At 35.7% G+C, this 25711-nt stretch overlaps 1 protein-coding gene across 1 annotated transcript in view; it reads right to left on the bottom strand.

Annotated features, from left to right (window-relative positions):
- The window catches only part of LOC122478826 (glypican-5-like), a 1039221-nt gene that overhangs the window by 64814 nt on the left and 948696 nt on the right, over positions 1 to 25711 (bottom strand). The gene's annotated exons all lie outside the window — the stretch shown is intronic.

Here is a 25711-nt window from a genome sequence, read left to right as displayed (position 1 = left end):
TGATAAATGATTAAGGAAGGATTTCTGTAGAAATGAAGAACTAAATATGAGAACTGCTAAATGTGATTCCATCTGAAAATAACATACCGACCATACAAATTCTCAAAGTCAAATTTAAAGCCGTAAGTTCTCGAACCCATGAAACATGAGACAATGACCTGAGCTGAAGTGGGAGTCAATCAACTGAAGTGGGAGTCAATCAACTCCCTAGGTGCCCCCAGAAGTTCTTGATTTTAAAGATAACTAAACATTTTAGATTTTTTAAAACTATAACAATCCATTGTAAGTGTTTGTACACTGACTTCTTTGTGTCCAGTAGTTTAGTTGATGCCATGGGGAAAGAAATTTGTCAATAAATTATTCATCTCCTCAAAGAATTTCTCATGCATTAGGGGCCAAAATTATTGCAAAAATGGGGAATAATATGAGACTGTGCTTAGAGAGTTCAGATAAAGAAATTATTAACACACTTGAAAGTCAAGAAAGGTTTCATGGAGGGAAGTTGAAGTGAAGAAAAGGCTCAAAGAAATGGGGACAAAGATTCAAAAACCAACCAACCAAGCAAGCAAAAAAATGGATGGATGGATGGATGGATGGATGAATGAATGAATGAATGAATGAATGAATGAATGAATGAATAAATAAATAAATAAATAAATAAATAAATAAATAAATAAATTCCCAAAGTGAAAAACATTGTTAAGAGACAGGTGGGATAAAGATACAGAAAATGTTGAGATAGAAAGGTCTGAGGTCAAAGCAACTCTTAGCAGTTGATATCCATCTTTATAGAAAAACATGAGGTTAGTTTACTGGCAAGGAATGAAATTGGTAAAGATGAATTTGGGGGCTGTAAACAATATAATGTAACAGTTAAGAGCTTGGACTTTAGTATCAACTACCTAAATGCAGAGTCGGGATTCTGTCAACTCATTTGTTATAGAAGCTGTGAAGTTCAGTTTTATTACATGTGACTTGGGAAAAATAACATTGTATACTTTGTAGAGCAGTTGTGAGGATTACATAAAAATACATATCCGTGATTGTAAATTGCCTGCACTTAGTGAATACTCTAATGATTGCTAGCTGATGTTATTTATTTTATTATTATTTAAAAGTTGTAAATAGTTTGCAAAGGGCCCTACAAAGAAATAATCAGTAATCAATTACTGATTACTGAAAAATTATCAAGAAGACAGATTTTTAGATCCCTGGGTGGTATGATTTTTTTTTTAAACCCCTCCTTCTCCTAACATCACATAGCTCTTTACCTATATTCTGTTACAACATGTATCTCTTTTCTGTTACACTTACTTACATACAAGTCCATTTTATCCAGAAGCTGTAAGATCCTAAAAGACAATGGTAGTAGCTGATTTGTTTTCTAATCTTCAGAGCCCGGTGGGATAGCACCTTACAAACAGTAGATGCCCCCTAGCTTTAGCTGAGTGAATGAATAACTGAGTATTTGTTGTTGAAGGACTAAGTCTTTGGCCATTCCCACCATGAGGGAAGTAGGAAATGAAGAAAACCCACTAAGAAGGGCAGTTGGACGGATGGGAAGAGGAAGATCTCACGAGGCTTCGAATTCTTAGAATTTGCCTTTCACAAAGATTGCTTTCTGCATAAGTTCATAACATTGTCTGTGTCCCAGGACTTACATTTAAATTCTCCAAAGATATGAACAAATACTTCTTTAAAAATAACTCTAATGCATTATAATGTTATTTTGTTGGAAGGATAATAAATAAGCAGCACTGTGAAATCCGCATGCACTTCAAATGCATATAGGAAAAAGAAAAGTATTTTCCTTGCATTGATTTTCTTAGTTTTGTAAGCTTGGGCCCTCCTTGTTATTTTAGAAAAATAAAGGCCATAAAGTGGTAGTTAATTTCTTTCTTAGAAATATTAACATCCTCTACTGATACTGTCTTGATAGATATAATTTGTGGGAAATTAACCCAAATGCTGAGACGTTTTTTTTTCTTCAATAGTCAAAATGCATTATTAGTTCCATGGGGAATTTTTATTAGTTGTACTTGTGGAGAAACAAGAACCAAAATATCTCCTCAGTGATTTTACCTCATTTAACATATGATATTGATGAAAGACTTAAAAATTTATTTGCCCAAGCCAAAATATTTGAAAAAAAAAAACATTGATGTTTTGGCATTTTAGAAAACAGAAATCATAGATTTCTATTACTTTCATATTTCTTGCTGAATAATAACATTTAAAAATTTGTGTGCATGTGTATGAGGGGGTGGGTGAGTCAGAATAATTAAAAATAGGTAATTTAGAATAGTTTTTAAAATGTTATTATTTTGAATTTAGATCCACTTAGGGGTAGCTTCATTGTTCTTTTATGAGATGTCATCTGAAGCGCCCATCCTGAAGGTTAGAAGCATGTTTATATTATGTGAACCCACCCCTGCTTGGCCACAGCTAACTAGACCAAGGATGGGCAACTGATTCAGAAAGCAGCAACAATAAAGCAAAGCGAGACAGAGCCAATCAAATTCTCTCTCCCAGGAATGTGAAGTTGGGACAATTTCAAAGACTGGGGCAATCGTTGGTGGAGACTGGACTTGTAAGTACGTATTTCAGGAATCTAAGGCATCTTGTTGGTGGAGTCAGGACAGATTATGTGCAATTAGAGAAGAGGAAACCAGAATGGGGATTAACAGTCTTCCATTTCCTGTTTCTGTCTCAGGAGATCCTTGAATTCTGTGAGGCACACTGGACCTTCCAAAATATTCTCTTTTCTGCTCGAGCTAGTTTCAGAGAGTTTCTGGGTTTTGAAACCAAACTATCCCTGACTAAGTTATAGAACAATAAATTCAAGTGAAAAGCACGCTGAAAAATAAGAAGCCAGCACTGTGTAGGAACAGCTGCAAAAGATTTAGGGGTCATTACAGATGACATAGGTCATGCTCAATGTAGCTAAATCTTCTTTCCTAAACTAGTAGCTTTTCTGCCAGGGAACCAATGAATCTCAAAACCTTAGTGTTAGTTTTACTCTTTTCTTTTATTCCTCCTGCTCAAGCAGCCAACAAGCTCTATTGTTTTAATTTATAGATGATGAAACTGAAGCTCAGGGAGGGAAGTCATAGAGCTCAAGGCTAGGATCTAGTTACCAACAAATCCAGGGTTAGATGGCTTAGTTCTAGGACTTGCCCAGTACCCCTTCCTATCATCACTTTACTTTTATGGCAATGGTGCTATAACAGAATGAAAGAGAATGAAAAATTTTATATAACAGACACTGAAAAAAATCTATCCCTCTCAAATATAAGCAATTTTGATGCATTCCAGGATCCAGTCGTTGGTCTCCTCTATAAACATTCATTAACTACTAGAGCTGATCCAATCTGATGGTTTTAAATATCTTCTACAGGCTCATGACACCAAAATTATATTTCCAGTTCTCATCTTTCCCTCAGACTCCATAGTTTTATTTCCCATGGATCATTTGACATCACCACCTGGGTGCTTAATAGTTACCTCAAACGTGACAAGTACAAAGCCAAACTCTTGATTTCTATTCCCTATTCTTCCCCTGTGTTCCCATTTCAGAAAATGGCACCTCTATTCATCAGCTTCTCAGACCCAAACCCTTGGCATTATCCTTGACTTTCTTTCATATTCCACATCCAATCTACAAACACAGCATCTCAGCTCTGCCCTCAAACTATACTCCAAACCCTACTTCCTTTCCCCATTCTACTACCACTGGAGTCTAAGCCAGCACCGTTGGCTTCTACTGCTCTTTTTTTTTCAACGTTTATTTATTTTTGGGACAGAGAGAGACAGAGCATGAACAGGGGAGGGGCAGAGAGAGAGGGAGACACAGAATCGGAATCAGGCTCCAGGCTCCGAGCCATCAGCCCAGAGCCTGATGCGGGGCTCGAACTCACGGACTGCGAGATCGTGACCTGGCTGAAGTCGGACGCTTAACCAACTGCGCTACCCAGGCGCCCCTCTACTGCTCTTATTAAGTCCATTCTCAACACTTCTGCCAGAATAATTTTGACACACACAAAGATGATTCATGCGACTTTTCTTCTTACAGTACTCTAATTATTTCAGATCACATGTAAAAATACATCCAAAATTTTATAAGCCCTGTATGATGGGGCTCTGACTACTTCTCTACTCTGATTTCCTACTCAAAATCTGTCCTATTTTCTTCTGTGAGTTGTATGTTTTATATTCAGGACTACGATCGAACTTGAGTTAAGCTTTGCACATGGTGTAAACTACAGATTAAAGTTCATATGCACAGCCAGTTTTTTCAGGACAACTTGTTGAAAATACTACTTGTTTCCACACTGAATTGCATTTGTACGTTTGTGAAAAAATCAATTGACAGTATATAGGTAGGTCTGTGGTCTCTATTCTATGTCTTTTATCTATTTGTCTATCCTGGTATGGATACCACACAGGCTTAATTACTGTGTTTCTTATTTTTAATTGAGATATAACTAACATAGAGCATATTAGTGTACAATGATTTTATATTTGTACACACTACGAAATGATCACAATAAGCCTAGTTACTATCTGTCACCATTCAAAGTTACATTTCTTTTTCTTGTGATGAGAACTTTTAAGGTTACTCTTAGAAACTTTTAAATAGGCAGTGCATTATTGACTACAGTCACCATACATTACTATACAGTACATCCCCATGACATTTATTTTATAACTGTAAGTTTGTACCTTTTGACCCCCTTCATTCATTTTGCCCACCTCCCAACCTCCTTCCGCCTTTCTTGACAACCACTAGTCTGTTCTCTGTATCTGTTTTGTGATTGTTTTTTTTAAAATTTCATATATAATTCTATATATGAATACCATATGATATTTGTCTTTCTTGGACTTACTTCATGTAGAATAATACCTCAAGTTCCATCAACGTCATCACAAATGGCGAGATTTCATTGTGTATGTGTGGTCTTTATTCATTTACAGGCACAGGTTGTTTCCACATCTTGACTATTGTAAATAATACTGAAATGAGCATACGGGCTCATATCTCCTTTTGATTTAATGTTCATTTTCTCTGTATAAATACCTTGAAGTGGAGTTACTGGGTCATATATAAAAAATAGTTATATTTTTAATTCTTTCAGGAACTTCCATACTGATTTTTATAGTGGCTGCACCAGTTTGCATTCCTGCCAAGAGTTCAACAGTTTCTCTTTCTACACATCCTCACCACCACTTGTTATTTTTTCTTTTTTTTTTTTTTGATAATAGTCATTTTAACAGGTGTGAGGTAATAGCTCCTTGTGGTTTTGATTTAAATTTTCCTAATGATTAATGATGTTGAACAGCTTTTCATGTGCCTGTTGGCACCTAATTGGATTTTTTATTAGAGTTTTATGAGTTCTTCATATACTTTGAATATTAACTCTTTAAATACATGATTCACAAATATCTTCTCCCATTACATAGATTGCCTTTTCATTTTATTGATGGTTTCCTTCACTGTGCAAAAGCTTTTCAGTTTGATGTGGTATCATTTTTTAATTTTTGCTTCTGTTGCCTTAACTTTCTAGTCAGATCCAAAAAGTTGTCACCATGACCTATGCCAAAAAGCTGACCATCTATGCTTTCTTCTAGGAATTTTATGGTTGCAGGTTTTAGGTTCAAATCTTAATCAATTTTGAGTTAATTTTTGTTCATGGTATAAGTTGCTTGTTTTATTTCATTCTTTTGTATGTGGCTGTCTAGTTTTTCCAACACGATTTATTGAAGAAATGATACTTTATTGTGTGTTCTTGCCTCCTTTGTCATAAATTAATTGCCCACAAATGAATGGGTTTATTTCTGGGCTATTTGTTCTGTTGATCTATTTGTCTGTTTTTATGTTAATATCATACTGTTTTGATCACTATAGCTTTGTAATATAGTTAGAAACCAGGGAGTGTGATGCCTCCAGCTTTGTTCTTCTTCCTCAAGATTGTTTTGGCTATTTGGGAATTATTAGTGGTTCCATATAAATTTTAGTGTTCTATTTTTGTGAAAAAATGTCATTGGGATTTTGATAGGGATTGCATTGAATCTGTGCCTTGCTTGGGGCAATATGGACATTTTAACAACTGTAATTCTTCCAATCTGTGAATAAAAACTTTGTTTCCATTTATTTTTGTCTTCAATTCCTTCACTAAAATATTACAGCTTTTAATGTACAGGTCTTTCACCTACTTGGTCATATTTATTCCTAGATACTTTATTCTTTTTGATGCAATTATATATGGGAGTCTTAATTCCTCTTTCTGATAGTTTGTTGGTTTATAAAGATGCAATAGATATTTGTATATTGTTTTTATATCTTCATCTTTACTGAATTCATGTATTTCAACAGTTTTTGGTGCAGTCTCTAGGGTTTTTTTTATATATAAAATCATGTTGTTAGCAAATAGTGACAGTTTTTTTTCCTTTCCAATTTGCAAGATTTTATTTATTTTTCTTTCCTAAATGCTCTGGCTAGGACTTCTAAAACTATGTTGAATAAAAGAGAGGAGAGTGGGGATCTTTTTCTCGTTCTTGATCTTAGAGGACGAGCTTTCAGTTTTTCAACATAAAGTATGATGTTAGCTCTGGCCTGTCCTAAATAGCCTTGATTATGTTGAGGTACATTCCCTCTATGCCCACTATATTAAGGGGTTTTATCATAAGTGAATGCTGAATTTTGTCAAATGTTTTTTTCTGAATCTATTGAGATGATCATATGATTTTTATCCTTCATTTTGTTTATGTGGCATATTACATTGACTTATTTGTGGATGTTGCACCACCCTTGCCTGTCTGGAATAAATTTCTTTTGATCATGGTGTCTGTTCTTTTAAATGTATTGTTGAATTTGACTTAATATCTTATTGAGGATTTTAGCATTCATATTCATCAGAATATTGGTTTGTAATTGTCATTTCTGTGGTCTTGTCTGGTTTTGGTAGCCATCTTCTATCCACCTCAATGTGACCTTTCCCCCTTTGTTGTGAGGAAGCCGCTCAGCTAGTTTCAGGTTTTTTTTGAGGGAACTGTTCCATATGTGGCTGGAGATTTGGTGTGTCTGTGGGAGGAGGTGAGTTTAGGATCTTCCTGTGCCTCCTTCTTGAACCACATCTAGTCTCTTTGTATTTCTATGTTAATTTTAAAATTTGTTGTTAATATCTACAGAACCCTGCAGGGACTTTGATTTGGATTGCATTGAACATACAGACCAATTTAGGGAAAAAGTGACTTAACAATATTGAATTTTCTAGTCCATGAGCATGGTACATTTCTTCATTTATTTATGTCTTCTTTAATTTCAGCAATGTTTTGCAGGTTTCAGCATACGAGACTTGCACATTTTTTGATAATTTTTATATTGTGATAAAGAATACTGTTGTTTATATTATTCTGAAGAAAATTTGGGCTAAAAATAGTATGACACATCTTTGCATCTTCCATATCCCCCAAACATACACTTGTCACTCTGTTATTACTACATGATTTCATGGTGAAGAATTCCTAAAAACAATTCTAACCCAAGTATTTACATAAAAGTAGTTTGGAATTATGGGGGAAAGGGTAGCAGTAGAAGCAGTGGGACTATTAAATAAAAGATTATCTCCTGAAGAGATTTTATGGAGCACTGGGAATTGGGAATATTAGAATTTCTAAGAAAGAAAAGTGTTTTTATTTAAAATATGTTATTTATATTAATTGTGCCTGTCATTTTACCATAATCAGAAATTAAAGGGAAGGCTACAAAAGTCTTTTGATCCATCATCGTGGCTTTGCTAAAAATGGTCATTAGTTTTTTGTGTTGTTTTTTTTTAGCGAATTTCAAACTTATTTCAACAAAAATAGAATAAATGTCTCTTTTCTGACATTGATAAGATGTCTTGGGGTTCTGGCCAACCACTCTTACTAAAGGACAAGTCAGAGCAATAAAACCAGTTCTCTATGGTGAGGATTGGATAAGATGCTATATTTTCCTATAATATAAATTTTAAAAGATTGGTATTGGCACCAAAACAGACACATAGACCAATGGAATAGAATAGAAACCCCAGAACTAGACCCACAAACGTATGGCCAACTCATCTTTGACAAAGCAGGAAAGAACATCCAATGGAAAAAAGACAGCCTCTTTAACAAATGGTGCTGGGAGAACTGGACAGCAACATGCAGAAGGTTGAAACTAGACCACTTTCTCACACCATTCACAAAAATAAATTCAAAATGGATAAAGGACCTAAATGTGAGACAGGAAACCATCAAAACCTTAGAGGAGAAAGCAGGAAAAGACCTCTCTGACCTCAGCCGTAGCAATCTCTTACTCGACACATCCCCAAAGGCAAGGGAATTAAAAGCAAAAGTGAATTACTGGGACCTTATGAAGATAAAAAGCTTCTGCACAGCAAAGGAAACAACCAACAAAACTAAAAGGCAACCAACGGAATGGGAAAAGATATTCGCAAATGACATATCTGACAAAGGGCTAGTATCCAAAATCTATAAAGAGCTCACCAAAATCCACACCCAAAAAACAAATAATCCAGTGAAGAAATGGGCAGAAAACATGAATAGACACTTCTCTCAAGAAGACATCCGGATGGCCAACAGGCACATGAAAAGATGTTCAGCGTCGCTCCTTATCAGGGAAATACAAATCAAAACCACACTCAGGTATCACCTCACGCCAGTCAGAGTGGCCAAAATGAACAAATCAGGAGACTATAGATGCTGGAGAGGATGTGGAGAAACGGGAACCCTCCTGCACTGTTGGTGGGAATGCAAATTGGTGCAGCCGCTCTGGAAAGCAGTGTGGAGGTTCCTCAGAAAATTAAAAATAGACCTACCCTATGACCCAGCAATAGCACTGCTAGGAATTTATCCAAGGGATACAGGAGCACTGATGCATAGGGCCACTTGTACCCCAATGTTCATAGCAGCACTCTCAACAATAGCCAAATTATGGAAAGAGCCTAAATGTCCATCAACTGATGAATGGATAAAGAAATTGTGGTTTATATACACAATGGAATATTACGTGGCAATGAGAAAAAATGAAATATGGCCTTTTGTAGCAACGTGGATGGAACTGGAGAGTGTGATGCTAAGTGAAATAAGCCATACAGAGAAAGACAGATACCATATGGTTTCACTCTTATGTGGATCCTGAGAAACTTGGCAGGAACCCATGGGGGAGGGGAAGGAAAAAAAAAGAGAGGTTAGAATGGGAGAGAGCCAAAGCACAAGAGACTGTTAAAAACTGAGAACAAACTGAGGGTTGATGGGGGGTGGGAGGGAGGAGAGGGTGGGTGATGGGTATTGAGGAGGGCACCTTTTGGGATGAGCACTGGGTGTTGTATGGAAACCAATTTGTCAATAAATTTCGGAAAAAAAAATAAAAAAAAATAAAAAATTTAAAAAAAAAAAAAAAGATTGGTATTTAAAATAGAAGTCTTCATTATTTTTTTTCTTATAAGATTGGAAAAGAAACCATTTTGTAGTTCATTAAATTTGAGAAGGTTACTTAACACTAGGAAAATCAAGATTATTTTGCTTCTTTTTTAATACAATGACTTTTATTTCCTTCTTATCTCTAGCTTAGAGCTGCCAGTGTAATGGTGAATAACAATAGTGAAAACAAACATCATTGTCTTGTTCCTGATTTAAAGCTTTCAGTCTTATACCATTGAGTATAGTATTGGTTGTGGGTTATTCATAAATGCCCTTTTTCATATTAAGGAAGATACTTTCTATTCCTACTTTTCTGACTGGTTTTAGTATAAAAGGGTACTGAATTTGTCAAGTACCTTTTTTGCAGCAATTAAGATTTTCTTGTAGATTTTTGTCTTCATTCTACTTATGTGATGCATTACACCATATCAATAGTATTTTATACATTGCCAATGAATAATCTAAAAGGGAAATTAAGAAAACATTCCCTCTTACAGTAGCATCAAAAATAATACGGGGCGCCTGGGTGGCTCAGTCGGTTGAGCGTCCGACTTCAGCTCAGGTCACGATCTTGCAGTCCATGAGTTCGAGCCCCATGTCAGACTCTGGGCTGATGGCTCAGAGCTTGGAGCCTGCTTCTGATTCTGTGTCTCCGTCTCTCCCTGCCCCTCCCCCGTTCATGCTCTGTCTCTCTCTGTCTCAAAAATAAATAAACGTTAAAAAATTTAAAAAAAATAATAAAATACTTAGGAATAAGTCTAACCAAGGAGGTGAAAGACTTGCCCACTGGAAACTATAAAACACTGCTGAAAGAAATAAAAGATCAATAAAAATGGAGAGACAATTACTGTTCATGACTGGAAGTCTTGTGTTAAAACATCAATACTCTTGAAAGTGATCTAATGCAATCCCTATCCTCACCTTCATGTGTGAAGCGTTTTTAAATCAAAATTATTTTGAAAAAGAGAAATCTGGAGGACTCATATTTCCTGATTTCAAAGCACTAAAACTACAGTAATCAAAACAGTGTGATATTAGCATGTTAGACACATAGACTAATGGAATATAATTTCAAGTTCAGAAAGAAACCCTCACATATGTGGTCATTAACAAAATTTTTCTTTTTTAAATTTACATCCAAGTTAGTTAGCATATAGTGCAACACTGATTTCAGGAGTAGAATCCAGTGATTCATGTCCTATGTATAACACCCAGTGCTCATCCCAACAAGTGTCTTCTTCAATGCCACTTGCTCATTTAGCCATCCCCCCACCCACAACCCCTCCAGCAACCCTCAGTTCTCTATGTTTATGAGTCTCTTATATTTGTTCCTCTCCTTGTTTTTATATTATTTTTGCTTCCCTCCCCCATGTTCATCTGTTTTGTATCTTGAATTCCACATATGAGTGAACTTATATGATGTTTGTCTTTCTCTGACCAACTGCATAATACCCTCTAGTTCCATCCATGTTGTTGCAAATGGCAAGATTTCATTCGTTGTGACTGCCAAGTATTACTCGGCTATTGTCGATAGTGCTGCTGTATACATTGTGTTTATAGTACGTATCCCTTCAACACGGCAGACCTTTGTATCCTTTGGATAAATACCTAGTAGTGCAAATGCTGGGTCATAGGGTAGTTCTATTTTTAATTTTTTGAGGTACCTCCATACTATTTTCCAGAGTGGCTGCACCACTTTGCATTCCCAGCAGCAGTGCAAAAGAGTTCCCTTTGTCTGCATCCTTGCCAACATCTGTTGTTGTCTGAGTTGTTAATGTTAGCCGTTCTGACAGGTGTGAGGTGGTATGTCAGTGTGGTTTTTATTTGTATTTCCCTGATGATGAGTGATGTTGGGCATTTTTTCATGTGTTGGTTGGCTATCTGGATGTCTTCTTTGGAGAAGTGTCTATTCATGTCTTTTGCCCTTTTCTTCGCTGGAGTATTTGTTTTTTGGGTGTTGAGTTTGACAGGTTCTTTATAGATTTTGGATACCAACCCTTTATCTGATACCTCATTTGCAAATATCTTCTCCCATTCCATTGGTTGTCTTTTAGTTTTGCCGATTGTTTCCTTTGCTGTGTAGAAGCTTTTTATCTTGATGATATATTTGATACATTGATCCCAATAGTTCATTTTTGTTTTTGTTTCTCTTGGATCTGGAGATGTGTTGAGTAGGATGTTGCCATGGCCAAGGTCAAAGAGGTTTTTTGCCTGCTTTCTCCTCGAGGATTTTGATAGCTTCCAGTCTCACATCAAGGTCTTTCATCCATTTTGAGTTTATTTTTGTGTATGGTGTAAGAAAGTGGTTCAAGTTCAATCTTCTGCATGTCGCTGTCCAGTTTTTCCCATACCATTTGCTGAAGGGAGTGTCTTTATTCCATTGTATATTCTTCCCTTCTTTGTCAAGGATTGGTTGGCCATACATTTGTGGGATCATTTCTGGGTTCTCTATTCTGTTCCATTGATCTGAGTGTCTGTTTTTGTGCCAGTCCCATACTGTCTTGATGATTACAGCTTTGTAATATCTCTTGAAGTCTGGAAATGTGATGCCTCCTGCTTTGGTTTTCTTTTTCAAGATTGCTTTGGCTATTTGGGGTCTTTTCTGGTTCCATACAAATTTTAGGATTGTTTATTCTAGTTCTGTGAAGAATGCTGGTGTTATTTTAATAGGGATTGCATTAAATATGTGGATTGCTTTCGGTAGTATTGACATTTTAACAATATTTTTTCTTCCAATCCATGAGAATGAAATTATTTCCATTTTTTTGTGTGGGTCTTCTTCAATTTCTTTCATAAACTTTCTATAGTTTTCAGTGTATAAATTTTCACCTCTTTGGTTAGGTTTATTTCTAGGTATTTTATGTCTTTTGATGCAATTGTAAATGGGACTGATTCCTTAATTTCTCCTTCTGGTGCTTCATTATTGGTGTATGGAAATGCAAAGATTTATGTACATTGATTTTATATCCTGCGACTCTGTTGAATTCAAGGATCAGTTATAACAGTTTTTTGGTAGAATCATTTGGGTTTTCCATATAGAGTATCATGTCTTCTGCAGACTGAAAGTTTGACTTCTTCCTTGCTGATTAGGATGCCTTTTATACCTTTGTGTTGTCTGATTGCTGAGGCTAGGACCTCCAATACTATGTTGAATAACAGTGGCAAGAGTGGACATCCCTGTCTTGTTCCTGACCTTAGGGGGAAAGCTGTCAGTTTTTCCCCATTGAGGATGATATTAGCGTTGGGTCACTTGTATATGGCTTTTATGATCTCCAGGTATTCTCCTTCTATCCCTACTTTCTTGAGGGTTTTTATCAAGAAAGGATGCTTTATTTTATCAAATGCTTTCTCTACATCTATTGAAGAGGATCATGTGGTTCTTGTCCTTTCTTTTATTGATGTGATGTGTCACATTGATTGATCTGCAGATATTGAACCAGCCATGCATCACAGGTATAAATTCCACTTGGTTGTGGTGAATAATTCTTTTAATGTATTGCTGCACCTGGTTGGCTAGTGTCTTGCTGAGAATTTTTGGATCTGTGTTCATCAGGGAAATTGGTCTATAGTTCTCCTTTTTAGTGGGGTCTTTGTCTGGTTTTGGAATCAAGGTAATGCTGGCCTCATAGAATTTTCCCTTCCATTTCTATCTTTTTGAACAGCTTCAAAAGAACAGGTGTTAACTCTTCTTGGTAGAATTCCCCTGGAAAGTCATCTGGCTCTGGACTCTTGTTTTTTGGGAGATTTTTGATTGCTAATTCAATTTCTTTACTGGTTATGGGTCTATTCAAATTTTACTTTCTGTTTTGGTAGTTTATATGTTTCTGGAAATTTGTCCATTTTTTCCAGATTGCCCAATTTATTAGCATATAATTACTCATAATATTCTCTTATTTGTATTTCTGCAGTGTTGGTTGTGATCTCTCCTCTTTCATAGAACCAGCTCCTGGTTTCATTGATCTATTCCTTTTTGTTTTGTTTAAATTTTGATAGTATTGATTTTCTCTCCAATCTTTATTATTTCCTGCTTCTGCTGGTTCTGGGTTTTATTTGCTCTTCTTTTTTCAGCTCTTTAAGGTCAAAAGTGTAAGGTGTAAAGGTGTGTATCTGAGACCTTTCTTCCTTCTTTAGCTTCCTAAGGAAGCTGGCCTGGATTGGTATATACTTTCCTCCTATGACCACCTTTGTTACATCCCAGAGGTTTTGGGCTGTTGTTTTATCATTTTCAATTGGCTTCCATGTTTTTTTTAAATTTCCTCTTTAACTTCTCGGTTAACTCATTTATTATGTAGCAGGCTGTTCTTTAGTCTCCAAGTATTTGTTGTCTTTCCAAATTTTTTTCTTGTGGTTGATTTCGAACTTCATAGTGTTGTGGCCTGAAAATATGCACGGTATGATCTTGATCTTTTTGCACTTGTTGAGGGCTGATTTGTACAGTATGTGTTCTACTCTGGAGAATGTTTCATGTGTACTCGAGAAGAATGTATATTCCATTGCTTTAGGATAAAATGTTCTGAATATATCTGTTAATCCATCTGGTCCAGTATGTCATTCAACACCGTTGTTTCCTTGTTGATTTTCTGTTTAGATGATCTGTTCATTGTTGTAAGTGGGTGTTTGAAGTCCCCTATTATTATGGTATCATTGTCAATGAGTTTCTTTATGTTTGTGATTCATGTATATATTTAGGTGCTCCACGTTGGGGGCATAAATGTTTACAATTGTTAGATCTTCTTGGGCAGACCCCTTAATTATAATACAATGCCCTTCTTTCTGTATCCAAGAATAAGAAAAAAATAGATGGACCAGTGAACAGAGTGAAATATGATTGAAATTATACCCAGTTTCCCCTAGAAGTCAAACTATGAAGCAGTTTATAGTCCATAAACTAAGCAGGTGGAGAGATGTGTGATGGTCCTCTAGGGCTTGGTTGTCACAGTTGGACGGGGCTTTGTGTAGCAGCTCCATTCTCCACTAGATGGTGCTGCTTAGCTTACTGAGGTGTATCAGTGTGGCACGAGAACACATGTATCTGCATGTGTGGGAGATGTAAAAATGGCATCACCCAGCTTCCCAGTCTCTAGCATCAGAACTCTGTGCTTTTGTCAACTGGCAATCAATCACCTCTCCTTTGTCTCCAGCTTCTGTCTACTTTCTGCTTCTACATTGTCCACAACTGAGCCATCAGCCTGCCAAGCGGTACCTCCCTCCCAAATTTTATCTCAGATGGGGCTGTGTTTCCAAGTGTCTCACGAAGCAATAGCCAGGTGCCAACCTGCTCCCAGGAAAGCTCATATGACCAAGCCGCTGCAGGGCCCCAGAGACTATGGCTGGGTGCCAGCCCACCCCAGAAAAATATCACACAATTATGGAGCAGTAGCAGTGGTTCAGGGACTCTGGTAAATCAAAACACACATCTGGTGCCAGGCTTCAATGCACCCTAGTGTCCCTGTTCCAGTACCCACAAACATGTTTGTAATCTGGGGTCTGCTGGGACCTTTGCCTAGGGGAAAGGCCTCTACCAAATTTCCTGCCAGCAGAGGAACCCCCTCTTCCCCTATGGCTCAAGGACCCCTTGGACTTTGCCGTCTGCTCCTGGGGATTCACCCTTCCCACCAGAGCACCACCAGGTATTAAGCTGTGGAGCTTCTGACTCTGTGCTTCCCTGTTTATAGAGTTCTAATGGTATAAACCCTCTGCTTTCTCCTTTCTCCCTTTCTTATTTAGTTCCTTGTGGATGTATCCACTCTTTCTCTTTCTCTCCAGCTGCTTTTGGGGAGAATGCTTTTCTTGTGCTCCCCCCATGTCTCCATCCTCTCTCTGCAAACAAAAACAGCTCCCTACCCTCTGTGGCTTCTTTCTCACCCAGTTCACCTCTCTGTGCCACATACCTGCTGACTTCTATGGTTCAAGTTATGCAGATTATTGTGTTAGTCCTCAGATAAATTTTGTAGGTATGCAAAATGGTTTGGTGCAGATCTATCTGTATTTTAGGGATGAGAGAAGCAGAGACTTCCATGCTGCTCCACCATCTAGGCCCCCTTCTCTCTATGGTCATTTAAATTTTGACAAACGTGATAAGCCCTTTCAATTGGTCAAGAATAGCATATTCAACAGGTGGTGCTAAGGAAACTGGATTTCCCCATGCAAAAGGATGATGTTGGACCCCTACCACAGACCATAGCAAAATTAACTTAAATCAATTATCTAAATCTAAGAGCTAAAACTATAAAGGTGTTAGGGGTAAATTTTCACGATCTTGAATTTGACAATGGATTCTTAAATTTGACATAAAAAACACTGGCAACACCAAAATAATAGATATATTGCATTTATCAAAATTAAAAAGTTTTGTGCATCAGAGGACATTATCAAGAAAATGAAAACACAACTGAAATGAGAGAAAATCACAAATCATCTATTTGATAAGGTTTAATAACTAGAATATATTAAACTCAACTACAACTCAACAACAACAAAAAAAAAACAAACAGTGCAATTTAAAAGTAGACCAAGGACTTGAATAGATATTTCTATATAGATTATATACAAATGGTCAATAGGTACATCAAAATCATTAGTTTTAGAGAAATTCAAATCAGAAGTATAACGAAATACCACTTCACTCCTACTAGAATGACAATAATTTCTAAGAGAAAAAAAAATGAATGTTGCCAGTTATGTTGAAAAAAGGGAATCTTTGTGCATTGCTGTTAGGCATGTAAAATGGTGCAACCACTGTTAAAAAAAAAAAAAAAAAGTTTGGTGCTTCCTCCAAAAGCTAAACATGGAATTACCATATAATCATATATAAAAAATTCTACTCATAGGTGTATATCACAAAGAATTAAAAATAGGGACTCTAAGACATACTTGTATGTCTAGTGTTCATTTGGAGTACTATTCAGAATAGCCCCAAAGTGGAAACTATCCGTGTTCATCAACAGATTAATGGATAAGCAAAATGTGCTATATGTATATACAGCTATAAGAAGGAATGAAGTTTGACATGTGCTATAACATGGTTGAATTTTAAAAACATTACTGTCAATGAAATAAATAAAATACAAAAAGAAAAATATTGTATGATTCTGCTTATATGATATATTTAGAATAGGCAGAGACCAAAAGTATTTTAGAGGTTACCAGAGGATGGAATGAGTAGAGAATGAGGAATCATTGCTAAGTGGTCACAGAGTTCTTTTGGGGGCAACAAAAATATTTGGAAATACTGTTAATGGTGGTATAACATGGAATTAATGCCATCGAGCAACATTTTTAAATGGCTACAATGGCAGATTTTGTATTACATGTACTTTACCTCAATAAAAAAAGAATTTCTCTGATAACCTATTTTTTAAAAATAATTAAAGTTTTCTTTGTGAGATAACTTTTATGCTAAGCTGATCATCCTTGGTGAATTTATGTTTGACCTGGAATTGTATATGAATCTAATTCTTTTCTGTTAAGTACTATATAAAGAAGATCATTATTAATCACTCTTATTAAGGGGTGATATTAATTATAAAGGCAAAACTTTGTGATTATTTAAAATTAGCACTGTTTTAAAAGTATAAAAAAGTGTTAGTTTATAGAAATGAGAGTGAGAGCTTACTGCTAAGGCAGAATAGGGACATTCACAATGTGATACAAATTATAAATGGGGTATCTTTTACAAAAAGAAATAACCTTTCATTAACTGTATGTGAATATAATATTTGGAGAAAAGTGATTAATTCATTTTATTGGTGCTGTACTAACACCACAGTGTGTAGTGAATTCTTTTTGAACCTCAACTTCACGTTTCCCAATACATTGTATTTTGCATTGTTTGCCTGAGTAGCTTGACCTTGAGAAGATGAAGCAAAATTCAGAAGTGATTATTTATTCCTGTTTGTGATTAATTTTAGTTTTATTCATGGAAATAGCATACAGGATCTACTCAGTCTTTAAAGTTTTCAAGGACTTGTCACCTTTCATGCAAATAAACTTTATTAGGTTTTAAATACTACACTACAAAATGGTGTATTTTTGTGTACACAGAATAAAATAGGGAGAATTAACATTTTTTTAAGTCTATTTATTTGAGAGTGTTGTGTGTGAGCAGAGGATGGGCAAAAAGAATCCCAAGCTCCATGTTGTCAGCATTGGGCTGTCAGCCAACGCAGGGCTTGATGTCACGACCCATGATCATGACTAAGCTGAAATCAAGAGTCCCATGCTTAAATGACTGAGGCATCTCATAAATAGGAAGAATATTTTAAGATTGGATTTGAAGAAACACAAATTTTAAAAATTACAAGTATGTAATATGTGAATATACATTGAAAATAACCAAACATCATGCCCTTCTACTTTATTTTTTTAAGTTTATTTACTTATTTTTTAGTAATCTCTACACCTAATATGGAGCTTGACCTCACACCCCAATACCAAGTCATGTGCTCCTCCCACAGAGCCAGTCAGGTGCCCCAACGCCTTGCCCTTTTAGAAATGCAAGTGTAACAACGCAACTTGCTGTTAGGGGACCTCTGTCTGAATCTGGGGTCTGGCTCATTACCCTGGGAAAGTCATTTAACCTCTTATTGTAAAGTGTACCGTGGATATAACAAAAACCGTCCTTCCCACCATACTGGATTGCAAAATTATGTGCTATTTGTGAACATGTTTTGTGAGGGGCAGGCTTGAACTATTCCCGTATGTTTGAAACATTCCAATAGCCAGACTCATGTTACCTTTTTAGTATCTATGTCAAATAGTGGAAAACACATCAAACTCAGATACATTAAAGATGGAAATAATATTTTCGTTAGTGGTATGCCAGCTATGCTTGGGTAAGAACAGCTATAAATTCTTTCCTTCTAAGTGTAATTATTTAAAAGACAGTTATCATCTACCCTTTTAGAACCCTTCACAGGTGAGCAAACGGAGGCTAAATCAAGGTTTTCCAAGTGTAAATAAGTGATAGCAAAACTAGCCCTAAAACTCAAGTTGTTAAAAAACCAAACAACTCAGGTTAGACACTGTTATTTCCCAAAGCTTAAACTAGGAGATGGCCAAAAACCTGAGTTGAAAGGGGGAATTGCAAGAGAGAACATTTGTCTGCTAATATTTTGTCTTTTTCCAGAAGAATCACCGACTGCAGATAAGCAATGGTCTCATTTTTAAGAATCTTAGAATAATCTTAAATGTAAAACTTTCAATGGCAAATTCTTGACACTATAATGAAGAGTATTTCTCTTAATAAGAAAGTAAGCTAAAATCAAAAAGTTTAAAAATATACAGAAGTGTCTGTCAAAATATGAAACAAAGATGGAAAGATGCCAAAATTAAATATCCAATAATAAGAGATATTTTATATTCAAAACTGCAATTTTTCTAACTGGTTAATTGAATTTGTATATATGTAAGCGTGTGTGTGTGTGTGTGTATACACACATAGATTGTATATATTTGATTTAAATAAATGGATTACAACTGTCTTATCAAATTTGCATAATTTCAGCCAAAATTTCAGTTCTATAGATACTTGATGATTGTTTGAGAGCCTTTATCATGAGGCTTTCACGTGATCAGACTTGAGGTTGAAACTAATTCACTCACTAGAAATACCAGAACCAGCACCATCATGATTACTTCTTCCAACAATAAAAGCAACTGAATAGATATTTTTCCAAAGAAGACATGTAAATGACCAGCAGACATGTGAAAAGACACTCAACATCACGAATCATCAGGGAAATGCAAATCAAAAGCATAGTGAGCTATCACCTCATATGTCTCAGAATGACTATCATCAAAAAGACAAGAGGTAACAAGTGCTGGTAAGAATGTGGAGGAAAGGGTACCCTGTGCACTGTGGGTGGGAATGTAAATAATACAACCATTAGGGAAAACAGTATTGGGAGTTCCTCAAAAAAATTTACAAATAGAATTACCATACGGTCCAGCAATCCTACTTCTGGGCAAATATCCAAAGAAAATGAAAACAGGATCTCAAAGAGGTTTCTGTCCTCTCATGTTTATCGCAGCATTATTTACAGTGTCAAGATACAGAAATAACTTGTGTATCTATAGACAGGTAAATGGATAAAAAAGGATGTACACACACACACACACACACACACAGAATGGAATATTGAGCCATGAGAAAGAAGGACATCCTGCCATTTGCAATAATATAGATGGACTATGAGGGCATTGTGTGGAGATAAGCCAAAGAAAAAGAAAGTCAAATTCATAAAATAGAGAGTAGGAAAGTGTTTGCCAGGAGTTGGTTGGGCGGGGGGGGGAAGAGACAGTGGTAAAAGGGTACAGACTTCAGCCTTAAATCTGAGGATCTAATGTGCTACGTGGTAACTATAATTGATAACACTGTATTATATAATTGACATTTGAGTAGAACTCAAATATTCTCACCAAAAATAAATAAATGTGGTGATGTGTTAATCAACTGGATTGGAGGAATCTTTCACAGTATATACATATATCAAAACGTCACTATGTACAGTTTAAATATTTTAAAGTTTTATCAATTATACGATAATAAAGCTGAGAAAACATTAAACACAATAAGCTGAAAAGAGATGATGACTGATAATTACTTAAGAGTAATAATCTTTGCTATAACTTGAGTACATTGTATGTATCTAAATAAACGAAAATAAAGTCCCAAACTCTATCTGGGAAGCAGTTGTGTTAATTTTCTTAAGGAGAAAAACAATGCTTTCAAAGCATTAAAGTATGGAAGCAACTTACCTCAGAACTAAGAATTTGGGCTATTTGTTATAAAACTTGTGCAGATTTCTAAAAATGTTTTATTCATTTTCCTTTTAATGATTACCTATGTTTGGAGGAATAGTGTATGCGCTGTTAGAAAGGTGAGACTTCTTCCTACAGGCTTGAGTTGGTGCTGACTGATATACAACATGTTTATACATATTCCTGATCAGTTTCTGCAATCCTATATAAAAACTTAAATAATTGATGTGTTGTTGACATGGTATATATTTATATATATAACAGTTTCACATTTAAAATAACTTACTCATTTAAAATAAATTAAATATTCGGCACATTTTTTCAGGAAAAAGCTGAACCAGTTGTCTGCATTATATGTTAATGTACCTGAGGAAATACCAGTTGGACTCATTGCACAAATAGGTACCCTTAAAAAAAATTCTGTTATCATTCCAATTTTACAGCAAAGGAAATAATTTTTACGTTGGCAACTTCTCTCATGGTTTTTTTTGGGGGGGATAAAAGCCTAAAGATCAAAACTGTTCACTAATGCCGTTATTCTATAAACAACGCTCCCAGTCACCCTCCTACCACATCTCTTTGCCAGAAGAAACAAACGCGGGTTGCTTTCATGCAGCCAACAGTGCATTTTGACAAGGAGGCAAAACGATACAAAGCCAACAAATACCAGAAGAATAACGCAAGGAATTTCACCTCAAACTGAGAGCACACAGTCAAGCAGTGGCGACTGGGAAGTTGATCCTACTCTTGATTTCGATAATCTACCTCAAGTTTCAAAGCAGAACTAAACAAATATTCTTTCTTTTCCATAAACATTATGAACAAGTTACACAGATGACTATCGACCATAATACGTATTTGGAGTTTTGACACTTCTTCTTTTCTTTTATTCAAATAGTTTTCCTAGTGTCCTAAACTGTGGAATTCTGCTTTTGTGTATGGGGATTATTGGCAAACCACTCCTCCATACTGCAGGAAGTTAACCATGGTATTAATTATAATTATAAAAATAGAACGGCAAAACCTTCTTATAGCGCTTGCTAAATTTCAGGTATTGTGCTAAGTTGTTGCACATTTAATATCCCTTCTGATTTCCCTAACAACCCAAAGAAGTATTGTAATGATGAGGAGATTGTGACCAAAGTAAAATAAGTTGTCTCATAACACACAGCCAATAAATGGTATCATTTTTTCCCCAAACTCAGACACACCTGATGTAGAAGGCAGTCCTTCATCATCATGCTCCCCTGTCTAACAATAGAAACAAATGACAGCTTTGTCACTTGAGGGCTCTGAGAAAGGTCTATTTTTGCACTAAATGTTAGAGGACAAAATATTTTCTGTTTTACCTATATATTCATAAAAGTCTGTAAACTGCCCTATACTGCTTTAGATTACCTAATTTGGGTTATTTTTTGGGGGGAGGGAGGTTAAGTGTGGTATCTCCATGATGCTAAACAAAACCACTCTACAGGGAAGTAATCAATGAATTAACTTAAGCTATGGAACACTTACTATCTGCTTATGAATTTCAGATATGAAAATATTAGCCCTTTTGAACACCAAGTTAGAGATTCTGCAGTCTCTTCAGATGGGAGAAAATGGACATGATCAGAAGTTGAAAAACAGTCTATGAGAGAAAGTTAAAAATGGAGGGGTACACAAAATTAAAGACAAATTTGTTAATGCCAAGGCCTGAGCTTACAAATAATTATTTCAAGGTGAATAGAGCAAGAGATTTATATAGTGATATTACAATAAGAACGTAGATATTACACAAAAGCACAAAACCTCCTCAGTTGTAAAGGGAATTGGGCTCTGAAAGGAGTTTAAATTTCCAATATGGATATTTTAAAAAATTAAAAAGTTACAGAATCCTCTCTGCTGAATGGTTTAATTGCTTTTGGCAATGAACTAGGCCATATCACTTGAGGTTGCTGAGTTTATGTTTTGAGATCTGATTATTCATAATTATAGCATGGCCATATTAGTGGTACATTATTGATGTACTAAAATCAGCATCATTTTCATAAAGGATTTAACTCCTGATTCCAATAAATTTAGACATACTTTCCTGAGTGCCACTTACTAGTGTAGAATATTTTTTAATTTTCTTAATAAATATTACCCTATTGAGGAAAGTGCTTTTAAAAATAGTTTCTGGCTAAGTAACACTTATGACAGCATTCCCTTTTCCATTTTTCAAAGGTACTTAAAATTTGGGGGAATGTGTTCAGCAGTTAGAATATTCCAACCCACATTCTAGGAAATGCTTTGCCAATGTCAATCCTTGGCCTCAGGCACCAAATACCTCAGTAAAAATGCTGTGTGTCACTTGCCATGTGGACACGCGAAAGTTTCTGAGCTGCGTTTGTTTGGCTAGATCCCAAATACTCTGAAATGGTCAGGAGCAATATTTAACCAAAGACAAGTGTGTTGAAAGCCATTATTTTTAAGGAAGATTGGAAGGCTAGATTATATACATAGAATATATGGGTAGAATGGAAAAAAAAGTATAGGTAGTGTGTGTACGTGTGTGTATGTAAATAGATTTTAATCATAATTCTTGCAGATGATCCTATACAAGAGATATTTCTCTTTCTTTTGTCAAGACATCTGAAGTCAAGAATAATTGGAAATAGTTTTGTAAATGACCTTACATTCTTGCTAACAACTTTTTACATTTATAACAATATGGAGATTGGAAAGTCATCATTTAACAGAATTAGAACTGTTAAAGAATAGTAAAAATATTATTTGAGTGTTGGAGAATTTGACATTTCTCTACACCCCCCACCAAAAACCAAACAAGCACACAAGCAAATAAAAAAACCTAAGGTACTATGGAGAATTGAGAATATCAGAAGTTAAACCCATGTTCTGCTATCAACTACTTTTGTATCATTGAGGAAGTTATTAAATTGCTTAGGACTCTTTATCTGTATATTGAGGGGAAATGGACATTCCAGATCCTAAAGCCCTTCACCACTTAAATCTGTATCATTCTTTGGCTCTATTTCTTTTCTGTACTTTCATCTTTCTCCATAAAGAGTGAACAATTTCCCTGGAAGGTTGATTATTCCAATTGCACGAGATTCCTTAATGGCAAGTCATGCTCAAGATTTAGAAATGCTTTAGGCATATGTGATGGTGATCATTGGGACACAACTTTCACCTTCTACAAATTGTGATAACAGCTCGTAGCTCACAAACAGACATCCCATGTGTCGTGTAGTTAAGGGAAGGCTTAAGCAAAATGACTAAAGGACAGGCTGGTGTTTGGTTCTTCCTAGATGACTTTCCTATCTTCATGTATGTGTACTGGAAGAGTGGCAGTGGTATGCCTGTTTTGGGCTTTTGGATGAGGATTTATAATGTAAATTTCCCAGTGACTACCAGTGATCACAATACCAGTAGTTATACATAGCCTTTCCTTTAAACATGTCATAACAGAATACTTGGCTTAAGGTAAACAGTTCTGTGATTTTTACCTTGTGGGAAAGGGAGCAAGAGTGATTATCTTCTTTCGGATAGTAAACATTTGAAGATCCAGAGCTGTTATCATACTCTGGAATGGGAATTGGCTGGGTAAGAACTAGCCAACCTATCATGGCAGAAAATTATTAATATCTAACAGTATGATATAATAAGATGGAAAATTTGAACCAGAGCAGATATTCTGTCATCTGCATTTTTATTCAACTTCTTCTCTCTTCCCTGACAGCATAAATTGGTTGAATGCATACTTATGTATAAGGGCAGAAAAGTGAAATGGCAAAGAGAAAGGAGAAAAGCAATCGACATGCATTTAGGAAATAAAGGGGTATGGAGGAGGCAGAATGTTTCCTTTATTGGAATGACTACATGGTAGTCATCAATGCAAACAAACAAACCTAGACATTTTTATAGGATCCAACAATTAGATCAAAACAACTGTAAAATGGAAACCCATTGAAAAGACTCCTCTGAAACTTGTTATGCATCAGTATCTATTAACCCTCATCCCTTACCTGATTTTGCTTACACTTTAATTTTCCAGACATTCTGGTTTCCTCTAGCCATCCTACTGCAAATTTTTAAATGTCACGTGCACCATTCCTTGCTCTCTTAAAAAATTTTTTGAGACTGATTTATCTGATCAACTATCATGAGTTAATATGGTAATGGAGTAAAGAAAAATGTCTGACTCATGTAAGTGTTAAATAATTTTGAATGAATGACTATATAGAGGAGTCTGTCAATTTAACATAAAAAGTTTTCATGTTCATTCCTTTTTCCTTGGACACAGTAGCTGAATCTGAGGTTTTTAAGTGGATAAGAGAAAGATTTTCTGGATAGTAGGGATTTTGGAGTATGTGAAATCAACATGAGGTCAGTCACCTTCCCACTTACTTATTTGTCAAAGACATCTATATATCCTCAGTTACCCAAGGAATGGGGAAGTAAGATACCAAAGGGGTTTTTGTTTCACTGAAAGAAAAAATGCAAGTCTGATAATAAGTCTTGCTAAGTATTCAGATTGCTAGGGAAAGAGGAATCCTTTCTAAAGATCTTTCTAATTTGTTTCTGTTTTTATGCAATCTTTCTTAGAGCCAAAGTGCAGAAAAGGTGAAGAATATAGACTATTACATATCTTAGGAGTGCAGTTCATTTAGAACAATTAATAGGTACAAATCATAAAGTTACTTTAGAGTTTTCTTGTGGCAATGTGTGTAATTAATGTGAATTTAATTTTTGAATGCTTGTCTTTTGGTTTGTTTAATGTACTGAATATAAATTTAAAAATTTTCAATGCCTTGAAGAAGAAAGTGAGGTTTTACTTTATAAAGGTTAAAAATTGTAGCTAGGAAATTGTTCTTCATATCTAGCATGAAATTTAAAGATTAAATTAAAAACATATGAAAATCCCACAAACAAATGAGATAATATTCCTGTCTGAATGCCTTGAAATTCTATATACTGAGAAGTCAATTTGCTTGAATTACAGTGAAGGTATCATCACATAAAGCAAACTGAGTAATATTCCCCTTTTGAATACTCTAAAAATCCTCAATATGAAGAATATTTAATTTTCCAGCAAGGAAAAAAAAACATATAAATGATTCACTAGCTGTTTCAAACTTGGAAAGTAAAAAGGCATTGCATGCTTTCTGCCTGCATCAATTTAGTATAAATTATGAAATGAGCAGAGAGAGTGCCTGCCTTGCTGACTGTGGCGTCCTGCAAACTGCTGAGCAGCTTTCATAGTGTTGTGCTCGACAAAGAGCTGGAAACAAACATCCATCAACTATGTCTGATATCGGAATTTGATTGGGCCAGAACACTACGCTTAGGTCTTAGATATCCAGTTATCCAATGGGGAGACACCTCCTCCTCAACACTGTCGTGCCTTGTTCTCTTTGGCGCATGCCCATTGTAAGAGATCTACAGCAATGTGGCTTGTTGATGCTGTGTGGTAGGCCGGGGCTTGAGGATAAAGGCTTAG

This window comes from Prionailurus bengalensis, chromosome A1, assembly GCF_016509475.1.
Source record: "Prionailurus bengalensis isolate Pbe53 chromosome A1, Fcat_Pben_1.1_paternal_pri, whole genome shotgun sequence".
NCBI classification, from domain to species: Eukaryota; Metazoa; Chordata; class Mammalia; order Carnivora; family Felidae; genus Prionailurus; species Prionailurus bengalensis.
This window is presented reverse-complemented; position numbering and strand designations above follow the sequence as displayed.